Source organism: Sinohyriopsis cumingii, chromosome 4, assembly GCF_028554795.1.
Source record: "Sinohyriopsis cumingii isolate HCF-2022 chromosome 4, ASM2855479v2, whole genome shotgun sequence".
NCBI lineage: Eukaryota > Metazoa > Mollusca > Bivalvia > Unionida > Unionidae > Sinohyriopsis > Sinohyriopsis cumingii.
In genome coordinates, this window is record NC_142964.1 from 39,190,227 (window position 1) to 39,209,892 (window position 19,666).

The window sequence follows — 19,666 nt, forward strand, 5'->3', positions numbered from 1 at the left end:
CGTTGATTTTTCAAGAACCAGCTTCTGTTTCCTTTTGGAGTAAGATATTTAGTTTGGAAAAGCATAAATACTGGAAATTGATACATCTACCTTTCAAGACCCCAGATTGTATAGATTTGGATTACAGAATAATGCACAATCGAATATTTACAAAAGAGAGACTAAAATACTATGGCAAAATTGATAATGACTTATGTCCAGTGTGCCAGTTGGAAACAGAAGATTTATTTCACATGTTTTTGAAATGTCCTGAATTAAGCTCTTTTAAGAATTATATTGTATATATAGTTGAGATTCTTTTTAAAAATTGTAGAGTTGGTGTTCTCAATAGCACTTCTTTTGAACAAATGCTCATGATAGGATATAACAAAGAAACAAAATCAGTAAATAGTTATTTTTTGAACTACATTCTGAGCATTGCTCGATTGTGCATTTACAAAAGAAGAAACATTAGGTCTTTATTAGGGAAACAAATAGACATAGAAAGATTGTTCCAATATTTGACTAGAAAATATATATTATATGCGTATCAACATTACAAAGACAAAAATCAGACTTTGATTACGAAGTATTTTGTAAAAGATAATCCTTTAATGAGAATAGAAGAGGATAAAGTGTTTATTACTTTGTAGAATCATTGTTTTGTACTATAGCATTACAAAATAAAATTTTAGAATCATTGTTCTGTAATATAGCTTAACAAAATACTATTGTAGAATCATTGTTTTGTAATATAGCATTACAAAATACTATTGTAGAACCATTATTTTGTAATATAGCATTACAAACTACTATGTACATACTGACTGTATATTTTTAACTTATATACTGTACAAAGCGTTTTTTAAATAAAGAAAGAAAAAAAAAAAAAAAGGCGATAGACTAGAAATCTATTGGGGTCTCCCCGCGTAGGTTCGAATCCTACCGGCGACGTAATATTTTTTTATATGGGTCAAAGGTGTGATAGTAGAATACATCAGCCGTACAAGAGAGGGAAACTGCCCGCGAGGACATACGATATGTTTTTACCTATAACCTATGATTTTCTTCGCGGGTTCAAACCAGCTATACTATAACTCCATCCACTCACAGGTGCTCGACGCGAGGTTGATGTTGAGAAAAAAAAAAATAATTAATCGCTCTTTAAGATATTTTCCTTTACATTATTGTTTTTTTTAAATCTTCTCAATATCAAGCTCGCGTCGAGCACCTGTGCATCAACTGTGAAAGACACAGTATTGTGATATGAAAAGAGAGAGACAAATTCCTGTATCAGTTCCAAAATGAAACAAAACGCGAATTTGCCAAACATAGGTGTAGAAGTCGTCGTGGCCGAGTGGTTAAGGCGATAGACTTGAAATCTATTGGGGTTTCCCCGCGTAGGTTCGAATCCTACCGGCGACGTATTATTTTTTTTTTTTTATGGCAGAGTGTTGTGATAGTAGAATACACGAGCCGTACAAAAGACGGAAACTGACGGCGATGACATAGGGATATTTTATTTACCTATAACCTATGATTTTCTTCATGGGTTCAAGCAAGCTATAATATAACTCCATCCACTGTGAAAGACACATTATAGTGATCTGAAAAGAGAGAGAAATTCATGTATCAAGTCCAAGAATGAAAAGAAATGAAAATGTGCCAAACCTAGGTGTAGAAGTCGTCGTGGCCGAGTGGTTAAGGCGATAGACTAGAAATCTATTGGGGTCTCCCCGCGTAGGTTCGAATCCTACCGGCGACGTAATACTTTTTTATATGGGTCAAAGGTGTGATAGTAGAATATATCAGTCGTACAAGAGAGGGAAACTGCCCGCGATGACATAGGGATATGTTTTTACCTATGACCTATGATTTTCTTCACGAGTTAAATTTTGTTTTATATTGATGATGATTAATTGTCACGTGAGTGTAAAAATTTAAACAAGCCATTACTACATCTAGCTGGTCATACCGCCTGATGATATGCACAACACTCTGCTACATAATCCTCTGCTCTTTACATCTTCAACTGTAGCGGACAGATGGAGGAGGAGAGGATGGTTGCCAGAGGTCTTGCCGTCTTCAAATGTAGCGTACAAATGGGGTTGGTGGGTTGGAGGAGGCGGACGGGTGCCAGACGTCTTGAGAAACACAATCCATATTGATGCTGATTAATGATATGTCGGAATATATATGAAGAATGTCTGCAGAAGCTGTTAACAGGGTGACTCACTATCTAAATGTCTATTTTTACTACGTGCAAAAAGTGTGATCGAAACTATGAAAAAATAATAGGAATAATAAAAGCAATGAACTACATGAAACAGAATATTTGCTCCAACATTTTGCGATGATACTACCTTGATTCTTGATGGTTCTTTTCGAATTTCTTAAAACTTCCATTGATGTATTTGATTTGTTTGCAAAGATCGCATGGAATCAAAACTATTGTCATATTAGCAGATGAAAATGGCAACAAATTATTAAAACGATGAACAATATGCTCTGACATTATGTTTTACCTGCTTGGAAACTTTTAATACAAAGAAATATATCTCAAATAGGGGATAATTTTATGGCCATGAACTTATTGATGAAGACACTAATTAGAGTAAACAAAGTACCCATCATGTACAAGAAAGGGATTGAACATAATATAATTGATATTAGCGATGTATTCACTTACCAGGGAAGTGTTCTTGAATTTGAAATCTATAAAGAAACGTAAAACAGCAATGCAAATTATCTTGCCTTCCAAGGGGCCACTCATATTATGAGAGCATTACGAGGAAACTTTAACCTAAATCTGTATACTGGCAGGAATGTGTGACCTTTCAGCCTTAGCAACTAAGAGAGCGAGAGAGATCATAAATCCAAAAACCTTAGCACCATATAAAAAGTTTGAAAAGCAGGTTAATAAAGGGGAACATTTTACTTCGATACTTCTTAGGCCGAGATGCAGCGATAAGCCGCGATGTTTGAAAAGACCTACTGAAGGATAGGTCCTATCACTGAAGCAATCACAAGCAAATCACATTCGCTGCGAAACAGAGAGGAACTGTAAGCCGACACACAGGATCCGGGAAACAAGTCGAAAAGCATTGGTGAAATTTCGAGTAAATGTGGCCTGTACGAATCAATAAGGTACTTAAATCTTATATAATGGAAACGGTTTGGAATATGTTGTTGACGTTGGTGTCATTTACGGCTAACTAACTGTATGTACATACAATATAGGAAATGTGGCACATAATCATCGACGGGTTAGATTGTGAACCGCGAGAGTTACCTTGTTTTAATGGAGAGTAGGGGAGAGGATCATTATTAGTTTCTCTCTTCTGTCTAATTGCATGTGTTTGTGGCTTCAACTACAGGTTTAGAAAAGTGCCGTTTCATTGAACACCTCTTCCAATATTCGATAACTACATCGATTTATACGCATACTTAAGTATAAATTACCGTGTTTATAGTCTACACTTTTAAGATCATTTCTATAAACGTTTTTTCATTCAAGGACTAAATAGAAATATATTTTGCACTTGTTCAGTACATTATACAGTAGCGCACGTATGAACTTCTCCTTTTGTATTTGGGTTTTTAAATACCCAGTCCTACCTTCCATGATTTTGTAAGCTTACCAAAGCTGGCATCATCCTCTGATCACCTTTCATGTCTTTATTCTACATGTCTTGATGTTTCTTCTTTTATTGTTATTGCAGCACCTTCTTTAACTTGATGTTATACATTTTCTTCAGAATATCTGTTATGTTATATTACTTATTGTTACCTTCTGTTCTTGCGTTCGATATATCTTCTGTCATACTTACAATATCTTCAGACATCATATTCGTTTCCTTTTGAATTTGTCTTTGATCTTACTATGCTACAATTCACTCCAATCATGGTCGATATATAAGATAAAAAGAAAAACAAACTTTATTAGCAGTAATCTTGATATTGTACAATGGAGAGAATTTTGGTAAACGTCATTAGTAGGCCTGGTTTATATAAGTTCTTTATGGTCGCTCCACATAACCATACTAACAAGATTATAAACGTTTTTAAAGTTGAATTCTGTGTCAATAAATATTGCTACATTAAATTATCAGCGGTAGGGGATCTCAGGAAAAGAAGAATTGTATTGGCAACTAAATTGCTACACCTGTTAATATTTATGAACCAATAAAGACAATTCATACTTTACCTGGAGATAAAAAAAAGATATATCTTGCATTATAAAAATAATTTTGTTTATTTTAAGGTAGGATGATTTCGATGTTATATAGATATATTCAATTATTGTAATTTAAATAACCGAAATGCAAGAGAAAGTTTCTTTGGTACATTCGTAGAATATAATTTAGTTGATGTATTGAGGGAATACAATAATAAATGGGAGCCACATTTAAACTTGGAGGAATGGTAACGTAGTGAAACAAATGAGAATGGACTTTCTTTTGGTACGAAACTGCATTCACAATTACTGAAATTGTAAGTGTTGAATCAGTGTATAGGACTGATCATTCTTTTGTAAAATATTAAGACAGTTTTCCAAAGGAATGTAACAGAGAAACATTCTTGAAATTTACTAAGTTATTACTAAAAGAACATTGACATGTGGAAAGAGTAAAGGAGGCTATCTAATAAATTAAAGATCAATATGTATGCGGTGAACAATAGGATAATTTTGAAAATATTCCTATATCTGATTTCAAACCTGTTATAAATTGTCAATGGTTCAATTAAATATTAGAGGAACAACAATTTAATTTGCATCGTTTAGGAAATATATCCTATATCTATAGGAAAGGCAACTACTTGCAAATATCAGGAATTTAAAAGAGAGAAGTGGTGAAAATGAACTTATATAACGGAGGGATGAAAAATGAAAGAGTTAGAAGATATTAAAAACAAATAGATGGATGTTGTATGGATTAGGTCTTTAGCTATGTAGTTTGAAGAAGAAGAGAGTGACCAGATACAAGTAACAAATAGAACTTCATAAGGAAATTAATACCGCCTCTTGTTACTACCAGTGGTTCTTTAACATACGGAATGAAATGTAAGATGATAGGAATGCACCTTATATGAAATGATATAAAAATTGCGATGTTGATCCTACCGATTTAAGAACGCCGCTTAAATGTTGTGACACTCCTAAAGTGTATTATTTACATAAATTCTCCTGAAACGGTCCTTTATCATATACAGAATATGCAAATGTTTTACAAAATATACCTAATGAAAAAGGATATTGGACAGTTTCTAGTGAGGGCGGTTAACATTGGGAATTACCGTTCAAGTAGAGAGAAGGGGAACTGTGATTATATGTATACCAAAAGGTTATAAGCCTAAACAGTATATGTTATATTGGAAATTCATATAAATTCGCATGTGTAATGCAAAATTGCTTCTGCAGAAATTGCAGTCAGAGTTAAAACTGTGCTACCCACATATATGCAAAACGTCCACACACAAAAACAAAAAACGTTTATAAATGGACGATACATTTGAAGATAACATAAGAAACTTATCTGACTTAATCTAGAAATCGCCAATATTCCTTGACTACTTCTTTTAACGAGATTATTTGAAAAGCCATCTGACACAGTTCCGTCGCTATTTAGTGGCAAACTTATGAAGTTTTCCAAGTTTGAAAAACTTATAATATACTGGGTACAACTTCTTTTCTCGGAAAATCAAATCTTGAGCAATTAATAATGGTCAAGTCTCTAATTGGTTTGGTATGGAAAGAGTGTGTAGACAGGGAGATCCAATCTCCCCATATAGTTGCATCCTATTTGCATAGATGTTAGCTCAAGTGATAAGAAAAATTAAACATATTATGGAAATAAACATAGTTAATATAACATAGGTTGTTTCTCAATATGCTGATATGTCACTTGCTATTATGGATCAGTGACATTTTTGATGTCTGCTTTACATTTGTTGTATCAGTGTTCTATACTGTATGGTCTATATATATGGTTTCCATCAGAAGTAGAATTGCTATAATATGAAATATCGTCCCGAATATAAACTTAATTGGGGATTTCCTGAGTTTGCTGTCTTCTTTGTTAAGTTGTCAACAAACGTTGGAGAAATGCAATCTTTAATAACCCATCTAAAATTCGAGCAATCAAGAATCTGCTTATTCATTCGATTAAAAAGATTCGAACTATATTGTGATAGATAGTAATGATAAGCATCTTGATTTTCATTAACATATCCACAGTGCTACAGTGAAGTCAATACACACTTTCACAAGTTTGTATAGCATGGGTCAAAGGATAAAGTGGAAAGAAAAATTAATTTGAAGGATTACCCTGAGATTGGATTAAATATGAGGCTTAGAAGAATATTGCAATATGGCGCCGTGTTAGTATGAAAAGTCCGCTAAGCATGAAAGACGAAGAGGATGCCAGTGATATGGCCACTTTGTTCACATCCAGGTTAGAAATTATAAATCAGTGAATGAACTGATTAAGTTCCGTGCACTTTCCATCACATTAGAGATTTCCATTTATGAAATTGGTACGGGTTCAAACAAGCTATAATATAACTCCATCCACTGTGAAAGACACAGTATTGTGATCTGAAAAGAGAGAGAAATTCATATATCAAGTCCAAGAATGAGACGAAATGAAAATGTGCCCAACATAGGTGTAGAAGTCGTCGTGGCCGAGTGGTTAAGGCGATAGACTAGAAATCTATTGGGGTCTCCCCGCGTAGGTTCGAATCCTACCGGCGACGTAATATTTTTTTATATGGGTCAAAGGTGTGATAGTAGAATACATCAGCCGTACAAGAGAGGGAAACTGCCCGCAATGACATAGGATATGTTTTTACCTATAACCTATGATTTTCTTCGCGGGTTCAAACCAGCTATAATATAACTCCAACCACTCACAGGTGCTCGACGCGAGGTTGATGTTGAGAAAAAAAAATCTAAATAAAAAAATCATACAGAGTGACAACAATACCTTAGATTACCCCCATGACCCATTCTGATATAGGACCCTCTCTATCATAATATATAAGAGAGAAGGTACGGAACTTCCAAATACGTCATTCCACCCATGACCCTCGATTTCCTTCTGCTATTTCCGTTTTTTAAGGCACATGACCAAACTATATTGCTTGTTTTACTCCTGAGATATTTTTCTATCCATCAAGCCATTATTGACTTTTCTGCGATGTATCCAACTGAAGTTACGGACTCCGAAACGTGCGATTTGTTTACTCTGAGATAAGTCCGAGCTCATATGATAATAAGTAAAACCTTTTGAGCCAATCATATTTCGGCGTTGACGTGTGTGCCGCATAGTTTACCTATTTTGAAAATAGAGTCGCATCTATACAATGTATGTGCCGTGAAGAAGACAGTGTCTAATTCTTGCATAGAACAGGATTAACAAAGTTAAATCGAGTTAATGGTAAGTAAAAACGTACTTTTGCATCTACCACTGTTCTGTAATTCAAGAAGGGATGCACCATAGAGTTGAAAACATGGTACATGTAGCGGTTTTCACATGTGCACGCACTTCTCCAAAACGAAACAATTCGCAAAAATCGCACGTTTCGGAGCCCGTAACTTGAGTTTGGTACAACGCAGAAACGTCAATGATGGCTTGATGGATAGATATCACAGGAGTAAAACAAGTCATAGAGTATGATCGTGTGCCTTGAAAAACGGAAATAGCAGATGGAAATCGAGGGTCATGGGTGGAATGAAGTATTCGGAAGTTCCGTACCTTCTCTCTTATACATTATGATAGAGAGGGCCTATGTCAGAAGGGGTCATGGGGGCAATCTAAGGTATTTTTGTCACTCTGTATGATATTTTCCTTGATATTACTGTTTTTTTAATCTTCTCAACATCAAGCTCGCGTCGAGCACCTGTGCATCCACTGTGAAAGACACAGTATTGTGATCTGAAACGAGAGAGAAATTCCTGTATCAACTCAAAAATGAAACGAAACGAAAATGTGCCAAACGTAGGTGTAGAAGTCGTCGTGGCCGAGTGGTTAAGGCGATAGACTAGAAATCTATTGGGGTCTCCCCGCGTAGGTTCGAATCCTACCGGCGACGTAATATTTTTTTATATGGGTCAAAGGTGTGATAGTAGAATACATCAGCCGTACAAGAGAGGGAAACTGCCCGCGAGGACATACGATATGTTTTTACCTATAACCTATGATTTTCTTCGCGGGTTCAAACCAGCTATACTATAACTCCATCCACTCACAGGTGCTCGACGCGAGGTTGATGTTGAGAAAAAAAAATAATTAATCGCTCTTTATGATATTTTCCTTTACATTATTGTTTTTTTTAAATCTTCTCAATATCAAGCTCGCGTCGAGCACCTGTGCATCAACTGTGAAAGACACAGTATTGTGATATGAAAAGAGAGAGACAAATTCCTGTATCAGTTCCAAAATGAAACAAAACGCGAATTTGCCAAACATAGGTGTAGAAGTCGTCGTGGCCGAGTGGTTAAGGCGATAGACTTGAAATCTATTGGGGTTTCCCCGCGTAGGTTCGAATCCTACCGGCGACGTATTATTTTTTTTTTTATGGCAGAGTGTTGTGATAGTAGAATACACGAGCCGTACAAAAGACGGAAACTGACGGCGATGACATAGGGATATTTTATTTACCTATAACCTATGATTTTCTTCATGGGTTCAAGCAAGCTATAATATAACTCCATCCACTGTGAAAGACACATTATAGTGATCTGAAAAGAGAGAGAAATTCATGTATCAAGTCCAAGAATGAAAAGAAATGAAAATGTGCCAAACCTAGGTGTAGAAGTCGTCGTGGCCGAGTGGTTAAGGCGATAGACTAGAAATCTATTGGGGTCTCCCCGCGTAGGTTCGAATCCTACCGGCGACGTAATATTTTTTTATATGGGTCAAAGGTGTGATAGTAGAATATATCAGTCGTACAAGAGAGGGAAACTGCCCGCGATGACATAGGGATATGTTTTTACCTATGACCTATGATTTTCTTCACGAGTTAAATTTTGTTTTATATTGATGATGATTAATTGTCACGTGAGTGTAAAAATTTAAACAAGCCATTACTACATCTAGCTGGTCATACCGCCTGATGATATGCACAACACTCTGCTACATAATCCTCTGCTCTTTACATCTTCAACTGTAGCGGACAGATGGAGGAGGAGAGGATGGTTGCCAGAGGTCTTGCCGTCTTCAAATGTAGCGTACAAATGGGGTTGGTGGGTTGGAGGAGGCGGACGGGTGCCAGACGTCTTGAGAAACACAATCCATATTGATGCTGATTAATGATATGTCGGAATATATATGAAGAATGTCTGCAGAAGCTGTTAACAGGGTGACTCACTATCTAAATGTCTATTTTTACTACGTGCAAAAAGTGTGATCGAAACTATGACAAAATAATAGGAATAATAAAACAGCAATGCAAATTATCTTGCCTTCCAAGGGGTCACTCATATTATGAGAGCATTACGAGGAAACTTTAACCTAAATCTGTATACTGGCAGGAATGTGTGACCTTTCAGCCTTAGCAACTAAGAGAGCGAGAGATATCATAAATCCAAAAACCTTAGCACCATATAAAAAGTTTGAAAAGCAGGTTAATAAAGGGGAACATTTTACTTCGATACTTCTTAGGCCGAGATGCAGCGATAAGCCGCGATGTTTGAAAAGACCTACTGAAGGATAGGTCCTATCACTGAAGCAATCACAAGCAAATCACATTCGCTGCGAAACAGAGAGGAACTGTAAGCCGACACACAGGATCCGGGAAACAAGTCGAAAAGCATTGGTGAAATTTCGAGTAAATGTGGCCTGTACGAATCAATAAGGTACTTAAATCTTATATAATGGAAACGGTTTGGAATATGTTGTTGACATTGGTGTCATTTACGGCTAACTAACTGTATGTACATACAATATAGGAAATGTGGCACATAATCATCGACGGGTTAGATTGTGAACCGCGAGAGTTACCTTGTTTTAATGGAGAGTAGGGGAGAGGATCATTATTAGTTTCTCTCTTCTGTCTAATTGCATGTGTTTGTGGCTTCAACTACAGGTTTAGAAAAGTGCCGTTTCATTGAACACCTCTTCCAATATTCGATAACTACATCGATTTATACGCATACTTAAGTATAAATTACCGTGTTTATAGTCTACACTTTTAAGATCATTTCTATAAACGTTTTTTCATTCAAGGACTAAATAGAAATATATTTTGCACTTGTTCAGTACATTATACAGTAGCGCACGTATGAACTTCTCCTTTTGTATTTGGGTTTTTAAATACCCAGTCCTACCTTCCATGATTTTGTAAGCTTACCAAAGCTGGCATCATCCTCTGATCACCTTTCATGTCTTTATTCTACATGTCTTGATGTTTCTTCTTTTATTGTTATTGCAGCACCTTCTTTAACTTGATGTTATACATTTTCTTCAGAATATCTGTTATGTTATATTACTTATTGTTACCTTCTGTTCTTGCGTTCGATATATCTTCTGTCATACTTACAATATCTTCAGACATCATATTCGTTTCCTTTTGAATTTGTCTTTGATCTTACTATGCTACAATTCACTCCAATCATGGTCGATATATAAGATAAAAAGAAAAACAAACTTTATTAGCAGTAATCTTGATATTGTACAATGGAGAGAATTTTGGTAAACGTCATTAGTAGGCCTGGTTTATATAAGTTCTTTATGGTCGCTCCACATAACCATACTAACAAGATTATAAACGTTTTTAAAGTTGAATTCTGTGTCAATAAATATTGCTACATTAAATTATCAGCGGTAGGGGATCTCAGGAAAAGAAGAATTGTATTGGCAACTAAATTGCTACACCTGTTAATATTTATGAACCAATAAAGACAATTCATACTTTACCTGGAGATAAAAAAAAGATATATCTTGCATTATAAAAATAATTTTGTTTATTTTAAGGTAGGATGATTTCGATGTTATATAGATATATTCAATTATTGTAATTTAAATAACCGAAATGCAAGAGAAAGTTTCTTTGGTACATTCGTAGAATATAATTTAGTTGATGTATTGAGGGAATACAATAATAAATGGGAGCCACATTTAAACTTGGAGGAATGGTAACGTAGTGAAACAAATGAGAATGGACTTTCTTTTGGTACGAAACTGCATTCACAATTACTGAAATTGTAAGTGTTGAATCAGTGTATAGGACTGATCATTCTTTTGTAAAATATTAAGACAGTTTTCCAAAGGAATGTAACAGAGAAACATTCTTGAAATTTACTAAGTTATTACTAAAAGAACATTGACATGTGGAAAGAGTAAAGGAGGCTATCTAATAAATTAAAGATCAATATGTATGCGGTGAACAATAGGATAATTTTGAAAATATTCCTATATCTGATTTCAAACCTGTTATAAATTGTCAATGGTTCAATTAAATATTAGAGGAACAACAATTTAATTTGCATCGTTTAGGAAATATATCCTATATCTATAGGAAAGGCAACTACTTGCAAATATCAGGAATTTAAAAGAGAGAAGTGGTGAAAATGAACTTATATAACGGAGGGATGAAAAATGAAAGAGTTAGAAGATATTAAAAACAAATAGATGGATGTTGTATGGATTAGGTCTTTAGCTATGTAGTTTGAAGAAGAAGAGAGTGACCAGATACAAGTAACAAATAGAACTTCATAAGGAAATTAATACCGCCTCTTGTTACTACCAGTGGTTCTTTAACATACGGAATGAAATGTAAGATGATAGGAATGCACCTTATATGAAATGATATAAAAATTGCGATGTTGATCCTACCGATTTAAGAACGCCGCTTAAATGTTGTGACACTCCTAAAGTGTATTATTTACATAAATTCTCCTGAAACGGTCCTTTATCATATACAGAATATGCAAATGTTTTACAAAATATACCTAATGAAAAAGGATATTGGACAGTTTCTAGTGAGGGCGGTTAACATTGGGAATTACCGTTCAAGTAGAGAGAAGGGGAACTGTGATTATATGTATACCAAAAGGTTATAAGCCTAAACAGTATATGTTATATTGGAAATTCATATAAATTCGCATGTGTAATGCAAAATTGCTTCTGCAGAAATTGCAGTCAGAGTTAAAACTGTGCTACCCACATATATGCAAAACGTCCACACACAAAAACAAAAAACGTTTATAAATGGACGATACATTTGAAGATAACATAAGAAACTTATCTGACTTAATCTAGAAATCGCCAATATTCCTTGACTACTTCTTTTAACGAGATTATTTGAAAAGCCATCTGACACAGTTCCGTCGCTATTTAGTGGCAAACTTATGAAGTTTTCCAAGTTTGAAAAACTTATAATATACTGGGTACAACTTCTTTTCTCGGAAAATCAAATCTTGAGCAATTAATAATGGTCAAGTCTCTAATTGGTTTGGTATGGAAAGAGTGTGTAGACAGGGAGATCCAATCTCCCCATATAGTTGCATCCTATTTGCATAGATGTTAGCTCAAGTGATAAGAAAAATTAAACATATTATGGAAATAAACATAGTTAATATAACATAGGTTGTTTCTCAATATGCTGATATGTCACTTGCTATTATGGATCAGTGACATTTTTGATGTCTGCTTTACATTTGTTGTATCAGTGTTCTATACTGTATGGTCTATATATATGGTTTCCATCAGAAGTAGAATTGCTATAATATGAAATATCGTCCCGAATATAAACTTAATTGGGGATTTCCTGAGTTTGCTGTCTTCTTTGTTAAGTTGTCAACAAACGTTGGAGAAATGCAATCTTTAATAACCCATCTAAAATTCGAGCAATCAAGAATCTGCTTATTCATTCGATTAAAAAGATTCGAACTATATTGTGATAGATAGTAATGATAAGCATCTTGATTTTCATTAACATATCCACAGTGCTACAGTGAAGTCAATACACACTTTCACAAGTTTGTATAGCATGGGTCAAAGGATAAAGTGGAAAGAAAAATTAATTTGAAGGATTACCCTGAGATTGGATTAAATATGAGGCTTAGAAGAATATTGCAATATGGCGCCGTGTTAGTATGAAAAGTCCGCTAAGCATGAAAGACGAAGAGGATGCCAGTGATATGGCCACTTTGTTCACATCCAGGTTAGAAATTATAAATCAGTGAATGAACTGATTAAGTTCCGTGCACTTTCCATCACATTAGAGATTTCCATTTATGAAATTGGTACGGGTTCAAACAAGCTATAATATAACTCCATCCACTGTGAAAGACACAGTATTGTGATCTGAAAAGAGAGAGAAATTCATATATCAAGTCCAAGAATGAGACGAAATGAAAATGTGCCCAACATAGGTGTAGAAGTCGTCGTGGCCGAGTGGTTAAGGCGATAGACTAGAAATCTATTGGGGTCTCCCCGCGTAGGTTCGAATCCTACCGGCGACGTAATATTTTTTTATATGGGTCAAAGGTGTGATAGTAGAATACATCAGCCGTACAAGAGAGGGAAACTGCCCGCAATGACATAGGATATGTTTTTACCTATAACCTATGATTTTTTCGCGGGTTCAAACCAGCTATAATATAACTCCAACCACTCACAGGTGCTCGACGCGAGGTTGATGTTGAGAAAAAAAAATCTAAATAAAAAAATCATACAGAGTGACAACAATACCTTAGATTACCCCCATGACCCATTCTGATATAGGACCCTCTCTATCATAATATATAAGAGAGAAGGTACGGAACTTCCAAATACGTCATTCCACCCATGACCCTCGATTTCCTTCTGCTATTTCCGTTTTTTAAGGCACATGACCAAACTATATTGCTTGTTTTACTCCTGAGATATTTTTCTATCCATCAAGCCATTATTGACTTTTCTGCGATGTATCCAACTGAAGTTACGGACTCCGAAACGTGCGATTTGTTTACTCTGAGATAAGTCCGAGCTCATATGATAATAAGTAAAACCTTTTGAGCCAATCATATTTCGGCGTTGACGTGTGTGCCGCATAGTTTACCTATTTTGAAAATAGAGTCGCATCTATACAATGTATGTGCCGTGAAGAAGACAGTGTCTAATTCTTGCATAGAACAGGATTAACAAAGTTAAATCGAGTTAATGGTAAGTAAAAACGTACTTTTGCATCTACCACTGTTCTGTAATTCAAGAAGGGATGCACCATAGAGTTGAAAACATGGTACATGTAGCGGTTTTCACATGTGCACGCACTTCTCCAAAACGAAACAATTCGCAAAAATCGCACGTTTCGGAGCCCGTAACTTGAGTTTGGTACAACGCAGAAACGTCAATGATGGCTTGATGGATAGATATCACAGGAGTAAAACAAGTCATAGAGTATGATCGTGTGCCTTAAAAAACGGAAATAGCAGATGGAAATCAAGGGTCATGGGTGGAATGAAGTATTCGGAAGTTCCGTACCTTCTCTCTTATACATTATGATAGAGAGGGCCTATGTCAGAAGGGGTCATGGGGGCAATCTAAGGTATTTTTGTCACTCTGTATGATATTTTCCTTTATATTACTGTTTTTTTAATCTTCTCAACATCAAGCTCGCGTCGAGCACCTGTGCATCCACTGTGAAAGACACAGCATTGTGATCTGAAACGAGAGAGAAATTCCTGTATCAACTCAAAAATGAAACGAAACGAAAATGTGCCAAACGTAGGTGTAGAAGTCGTCGTGGCCGAGTGGTTAAGGCGATAGACTAGAAATCTATTGGGGTCTCCCCGCGTAGGTTCGAATCCTACCGGCGACGTAATATTTTTTTATATGGGTCAAAGGTGTGATAGTAGAATACATCAGCCGTACAAGAGAGGGAAACTGCCCGCGAGGACATACGATATGTTTTTACCTATAACCTATGATTTTCTTCGCGGGTTCAAACCAGCTATACTATAACTCCATCCATTCACAGGTGCTCGACGCGAGGTTGATGTTGAGAAAAAAAAATAATTAATCGCTCTTTATGATATTTTCCGTTATATTATTGTTTTTTTTAAATCTTCTCAACATCAAGCTCGCGTCGAGCACCTGTGCATCAACTGTGAAAGACACAGTATTGTGATATGAAAAGAGAGAGACAAATTCCTGTATCAGTTCCAAAATGAAACAAAACGCGAATTTGCCAAACATAGGTGTAGAAGTCGTCGTGGCCGAGTGGTTAAGGCGATAGACTTGAAATCTATTGGGGTTTCCCCGCGTAGGTTCGAATCCTACCGGCGACGTATTATTTTTTTTTTTTATGGCAGAGTGTTGTGATAGTAGAATACACGAGCCGTACAAAAGACGGAAACTGACGGCGATGACATAGGGATATTTTATTTACCTATAACCTTTGATTTTCTTCATGGGTTCAAGCAAGCTATAATATAACTCAATCCACTGTGAAAGACACATTATAGTGATCTGAAAAGAGAGAGAAATTCATGTATCAAGTCCAAGAATGAAAAGAAATGAAAATGTGCCAAACCTAGGTGTAGAAGTCGTCGTGGCCGAGTGGTTAAGGCGATAGACTAGAAATCTATTGGGGTCTCCCCGCGTAGGTTCGAATCCTACCGGCGACGTAATATTTTTTTATATGGGTCAAAGGTGTGATAGTAGAATATATCAGTCGTACAAGAGAGGGAAACTGCCCGCGATGACATAGGGATATGTATTTACCTATGACCTATGATTTTCTTCACGAGTTAAATTTTGTTTTATATTGATGATGATTAATTGTCACGTGAGTGTAAAAATTTAAACAAGCCATTACTACATCTAGCTGGTCATACCGCCTGATGATATGCACAACACTCTGCTACATAATCCTCTGCTCTTTACATCTTCAACTGTAGCGGACAGATGGAGGAGGAGAGGATGGTTGCCAGAGGTCTTGCCGTCTTCAAATGTAGCGTACAAATGGGGTTGGTGGGTTGGAGGAGGCGGACGGGTGCCAGACGTCTTGAGAAACACAATCCATATTGATGCTGATTAATGATATGTCGGAATATATATGAAGAATGTCTGCAGAAGCTGTTAACAGGGTGACTCACTATCTAAATGTCTATTTTTACTACGTGCAAAAAGTGTGATCGAAACTATGAAAAAATAATAGGAATAATAAAAGCAATGAACTACATGAAACAGAATATTTGCTCCAACATTTTGCGATGATACTACCTTGATTCTTGATGGTTCTTTTCGAATTTCTTAAAACTTCCATTGATGTATTTGATTTGTTTGCAAAGATCGCATGGAATCAAAACTATTGTCATATTAGCAGATGAAAATGGCAACAAATTATTAAAACGATGAACAATATGCTCTGACATTATGTTTTACCTGCTTGGAAACTTTTAATACAAAGAAATATATCTCAAATAGGGGATAATTTTATGGCCATGAACTTATTGATGAAGACACTAATTAGAGTAAACAAAGTACCCATCATGTACAAGAAAGGGATTGAACATAATATAATTGATATTAGCGATGTATTCACTTACCAGGGAAGTGTTCTTGAATTTGAAATCTATAAAGAAACGTAAAACAGCAATGCAAATTATCTTGCCTTCCAAGGGGTCACTCATATTATGAGAGCATTACGAGGAAACTTTAACCTAAATCTGTATACTGGCAGGAATGTGTGACCTTTCAGCCTTAGCAACTAAGAGAGCGAGAGAGATCATAAATCCAAAAACCTTAGCACCATATAAAAAGTTTGAAAAGCAGGTTAATAAAGGGGAACATTTTACTTCGATACTTCTTAGGCCGAGATGCAGCGATAAGCCGCGATGTTTGAAAAGACCTACTGAAGGATAGGTCCTATCACTGAAGCAATCACAAGCAAATCACATTCGCTGCGAAACAGAGAGGAACTGTAAGCCGACACACAGGATCCGGGAAACAAGTCGAAAAGCATTGGTGAAATTTCGAGTAAATGTGGCCTGTACGAATCAATAAGGTACTTAAATCTTATATAATGGAAACGGTTTGGAATATGTTGTTGACGTTGGTGTCATTTACGGCTAACTAACTGTATGTACATACAATATAGGAAATGTGGCACATAATCATCGACGGGTTAGATTGTGAACCGCGAGAGTTACCTTGTTTTAATGGAGAGTAGGGGAGAGGATCATTATTAGTTTCTCTCTTCTGTCTAATTGCATGTGTTTGTGGCTTCAACTACAGGTTTAGAAAAGTGCCGTTTCATTGAACACCTCTTCCAATATTCGATAACTACATCGATTTATACGCATACTTAAGTATAAATTACCGTGTTTATAGTCTACACTTTTAAGATCATTTCTATAAACGTTTTTTTTCATTCAAGGACTAAATAGAAATATATTTTGCACTTGTTCAGTACATTATACAGTAGCGCACGTATGAACTTCTCCTTTTGTATTTGGGTTTTTTAAATACCCAGTCCTACCTTCCATGATTTTGTAAGCTTACCAAAGCTGGCATCATCCTCTGATCACCTTTCATGTCTTTATTCTACATGTCTTGATGTTTCTTCTTTTTATTGTTATTGCAGCACCTTCTTTAACTTGATGTTATACATTTTCTTCAGAATATCTGTTATGTTATATTACTTATTGTTACCTTCTGTTCTTGCGTTCGATATATCTTCTGTCATACTTACAATATCTTCAGACATCATATTCGTTTCCTTTTTGAATTTGTCTTTGATCTTACTATGCTACAATTCACTCCAATCATGGTCGATATATAAGATAAAAAGAAAAACAAACTTTATTAGCAGTAATCTTGATATTGTACAATGGAGAGAATTTTGGTAAACGTCATTAGTAGGCCTGGTTTATATAAGTTCTTTATGGTCGCTCCACATAACCATACTAACAAGATTATAAACGTTTTTTAAAGTTGAATTCTGTGTCAATAAATATTGCTACATTAAATTATCAGCGGTAGGGGATCTCAGGAAAAGAAGAATTGTATTGGCAACTAAATTGCTACACCTGTTAATATTTATGAACCAATAAAGACAATTCATACTTTACCTGGAGATAAAAAAAGATATATCTTGCATTATAAAAATAATTTTGTTTATTTTAAGGTAGGATGACTTCGATGTTATATAGATATATTCAATTATTGTAATTTAAATAACCGAAATGCAAGAGAAAGTTTCTTTGGTACATTCGTAGAATATAATTTAGTTGATGTATTGAGGGAATACAATAATAAATGGGAGCCACATTTAAACTTGGAGGAATGGTAACGTAGTGAAACAAATGAGAATGGACTTTTCTTTTGGTACGAAACTGCATTCACAATTACTGAAATTGTAAGTGTTGAATCAGTGTATAGGACTGATCATTCTTTTTGTAAAATATTAAGACAGTTTTCCAAAGGAATGTAACAGAGAAACATTCTTGAAATTTACTAAGTTATTACTAAAAGAACATTGACATGTGGAAAGAGTAAAGGAGGCTATCTAATAAATTAAAGATCAATATGTATGCGGTGAACAATAGGATAATTTTGAAAATATTCCTATATCTGATTTCAAACCTGTTATAAATTGTCAATGGTTCAATTAAATATTAGAGGAACAACAATTTAATTTGCATCGTTTAGGAAATATATCCTATATCTATAGGAAAGGCAACTACTTGCAAATATCAGGAAATTTAAAAGAGAGAAGTGGTGAAAATGAACTTATATAACGGAGGGATGAAAAATGAAAGAGTTAGAAGATATTAAAAACAAATAGATGGATGTTGTATGGATTAGGTCTTTAGCTATGTAGTTTGAAGAAGAAGAGAGTGACCAGATACAAGTAACAAATAGAACTTCATAAGGAAATTAATACCGCCTCTTGTTACTACCAGTGGTTTCTTTAACATACGGAATGAAATGTAAGATGATAGGAATGCACCTTATATGAAATGATATAAAAATTGCGATGTTGATCCTACCGATTTAAGAACGCCGCTTAAATGTTGTGACACTCCTAAAGTGTATTATTTACATAAATTCTCCTGAAACGGTCCTTTATCATATACAGAATATGCAAATGTTTTACAAAATATACCTAATGAAAAAGGATATTGGACAGTTTCTAGTGAGGGCGGTTAACATTGGGAATTACCGTTCAAGTAGAGAGAAGGGGAACTGTGATTATATGTATACCAAAAGGTTATAAGCCTAAACAGTATATGTTATATTGGAAATTCATATAAATTCGCATGTGTAATGCAAAATTGCTTCTGCAGAGAGACTTCCGGTTATGACATCAGAAGGAAAACACGTTTGATGATCGCTCCGTGAATTTTCAAGTTTTTTTCCTTTAATAGACATTTTTGCTGTTTTAATTTGTTACAGGTACGTTGATAAGATTTGTTTGATCGCATTCATATATCAGTGAGATATATTTTGAGTGTGTGGATAACTTTATCCACCACACAAAATATTATTTTCTGTGACAATGAATACAAAGCCTGGTCGTGCTGCACGTGCAGCACAAGGAGCTGACTCACACTCTAATGACACCAGTGGAATAGCTAACAATAAGAATGGCATGTCGAGTAACATCGATAGACAGACAGGAGCTTCTCGTCGTTTTGGGAAAGAATGTACCGTGGTGATTGATGTAAAGGATGTGAAGAAAATAAAGGCAAGTG

The 19,666-nt window shown here is 35.3% G+C and overlaps 10 non-coding genes across 10 annotated transcripts; all 10 read left to right on the plus strand.

The window, feature by feature from the left end:
* Positions 1 to 1,322: 1,322 nt before the first annotated feature.
* Trnas-uga (transfer RNA serine (anticodon UGA)) lies at positions 1,323 to 1,404 on the plus strand. Its single transcript has one exon. It is a non-coding gene; the product is annotated as a tRNA-Ser (tRNA).
* Positions 1,405 to 1,662: 258 nt separating this feature from the next.
* Trnas-aga (transfer RNA serine (anticodon AGA)) lies at positions 1,663 to 1,744 on the plus strand. The gene has a single exon. It is a non-coding gene; the product is annotated as a tRNA-Ser (tRNA).
* A 4,909-nt stretch (positions 1,745 to 6,653) lies between these two features.
* On the plus strand, positions 6,654 to 6,735 carry Trnas-aga (transfer RNA serine (anticodon AGA)). Its single transcript has one exon. It is a non-coding gene; the product is annotated as a tRNA-Ser (tRNA).
* A 1,256-nt stretch (positions 6,736 to 7,991) lies between these two features.
* Trnas-aga (transfer RNA serine (anticodon AGA)) lies at positions 7,992 to 8,073 on the plus strand. Its single transcript has one exon. It is a non-coding gene; the product is annotated as a tRNA-Ser (tRNA).
* Positions 8,074 to 8,460: 387 nt separating this feature from the next.
* Trnas-uga (transfer RNA serine (anticodon UGA)) lies at positions 8,461 to 8,542 on the plus strand. Its single transcript has one exon. It is a non-coding gene; the product is annotated as a tRNA-Ser (tRNA).
* Positions 8,543 to 8,798: 256 nt separating this feature from the next.
* Positions 8,799 to 8,880, plus strand: Trnas-aga (transfer RNA serine (anticodon AGA)). The gene has a single exon. It is a non-coding gene; the product is annotated as a tRNA-Ser (tRNA).
* A 4,485-nt stretch (positions 8,881 to 13,365) lies between these two features.
* Positions 13,366 to 13,447, plus strand: Trnas-aga (transfer RNA serine (anticodon AGA)). Its single transcript has one exon. It is a non-coding gene; the product is annotated as a tRNA-Ser (tRNA).
* Positions 13,448 to 14,702: 1,255 nt separating this feature from the next.
* On the plus strand, positions 14,703 to 14,784 carry Trnas-aga (transfer RNA serine (anticodon AGA)). Its single transcript has one exon. It is a non-coding gene; the product is annotated as a tRNA-Ser (tRNA).
* A 387-nt stretch (positions 14,785 to 15,171) lies between these two features.
* Trnas-uga (transfer RNA serine (anticodon UGA)) lies at positions 15,172 to 15,253 on the plus strand. The gene has a single exon. It is a non-coding gene; the product is annotated as a tRNA-Ser (tRNA).
* A 257-nt stretch (positions 15,254 to 15,510) lies between these two features.
* On the plus strand, positions 15,511 to 15,592 carry Trnas-aga (transfer RNA serine (anticodon AGA)). Its single transcript has one exon. It is a non-coding gene; the product is annotated as a tRNA-Ser (tRNA).
* Positions 15,593 to 19,666: the final 4,074 nt, after the last annotated feature.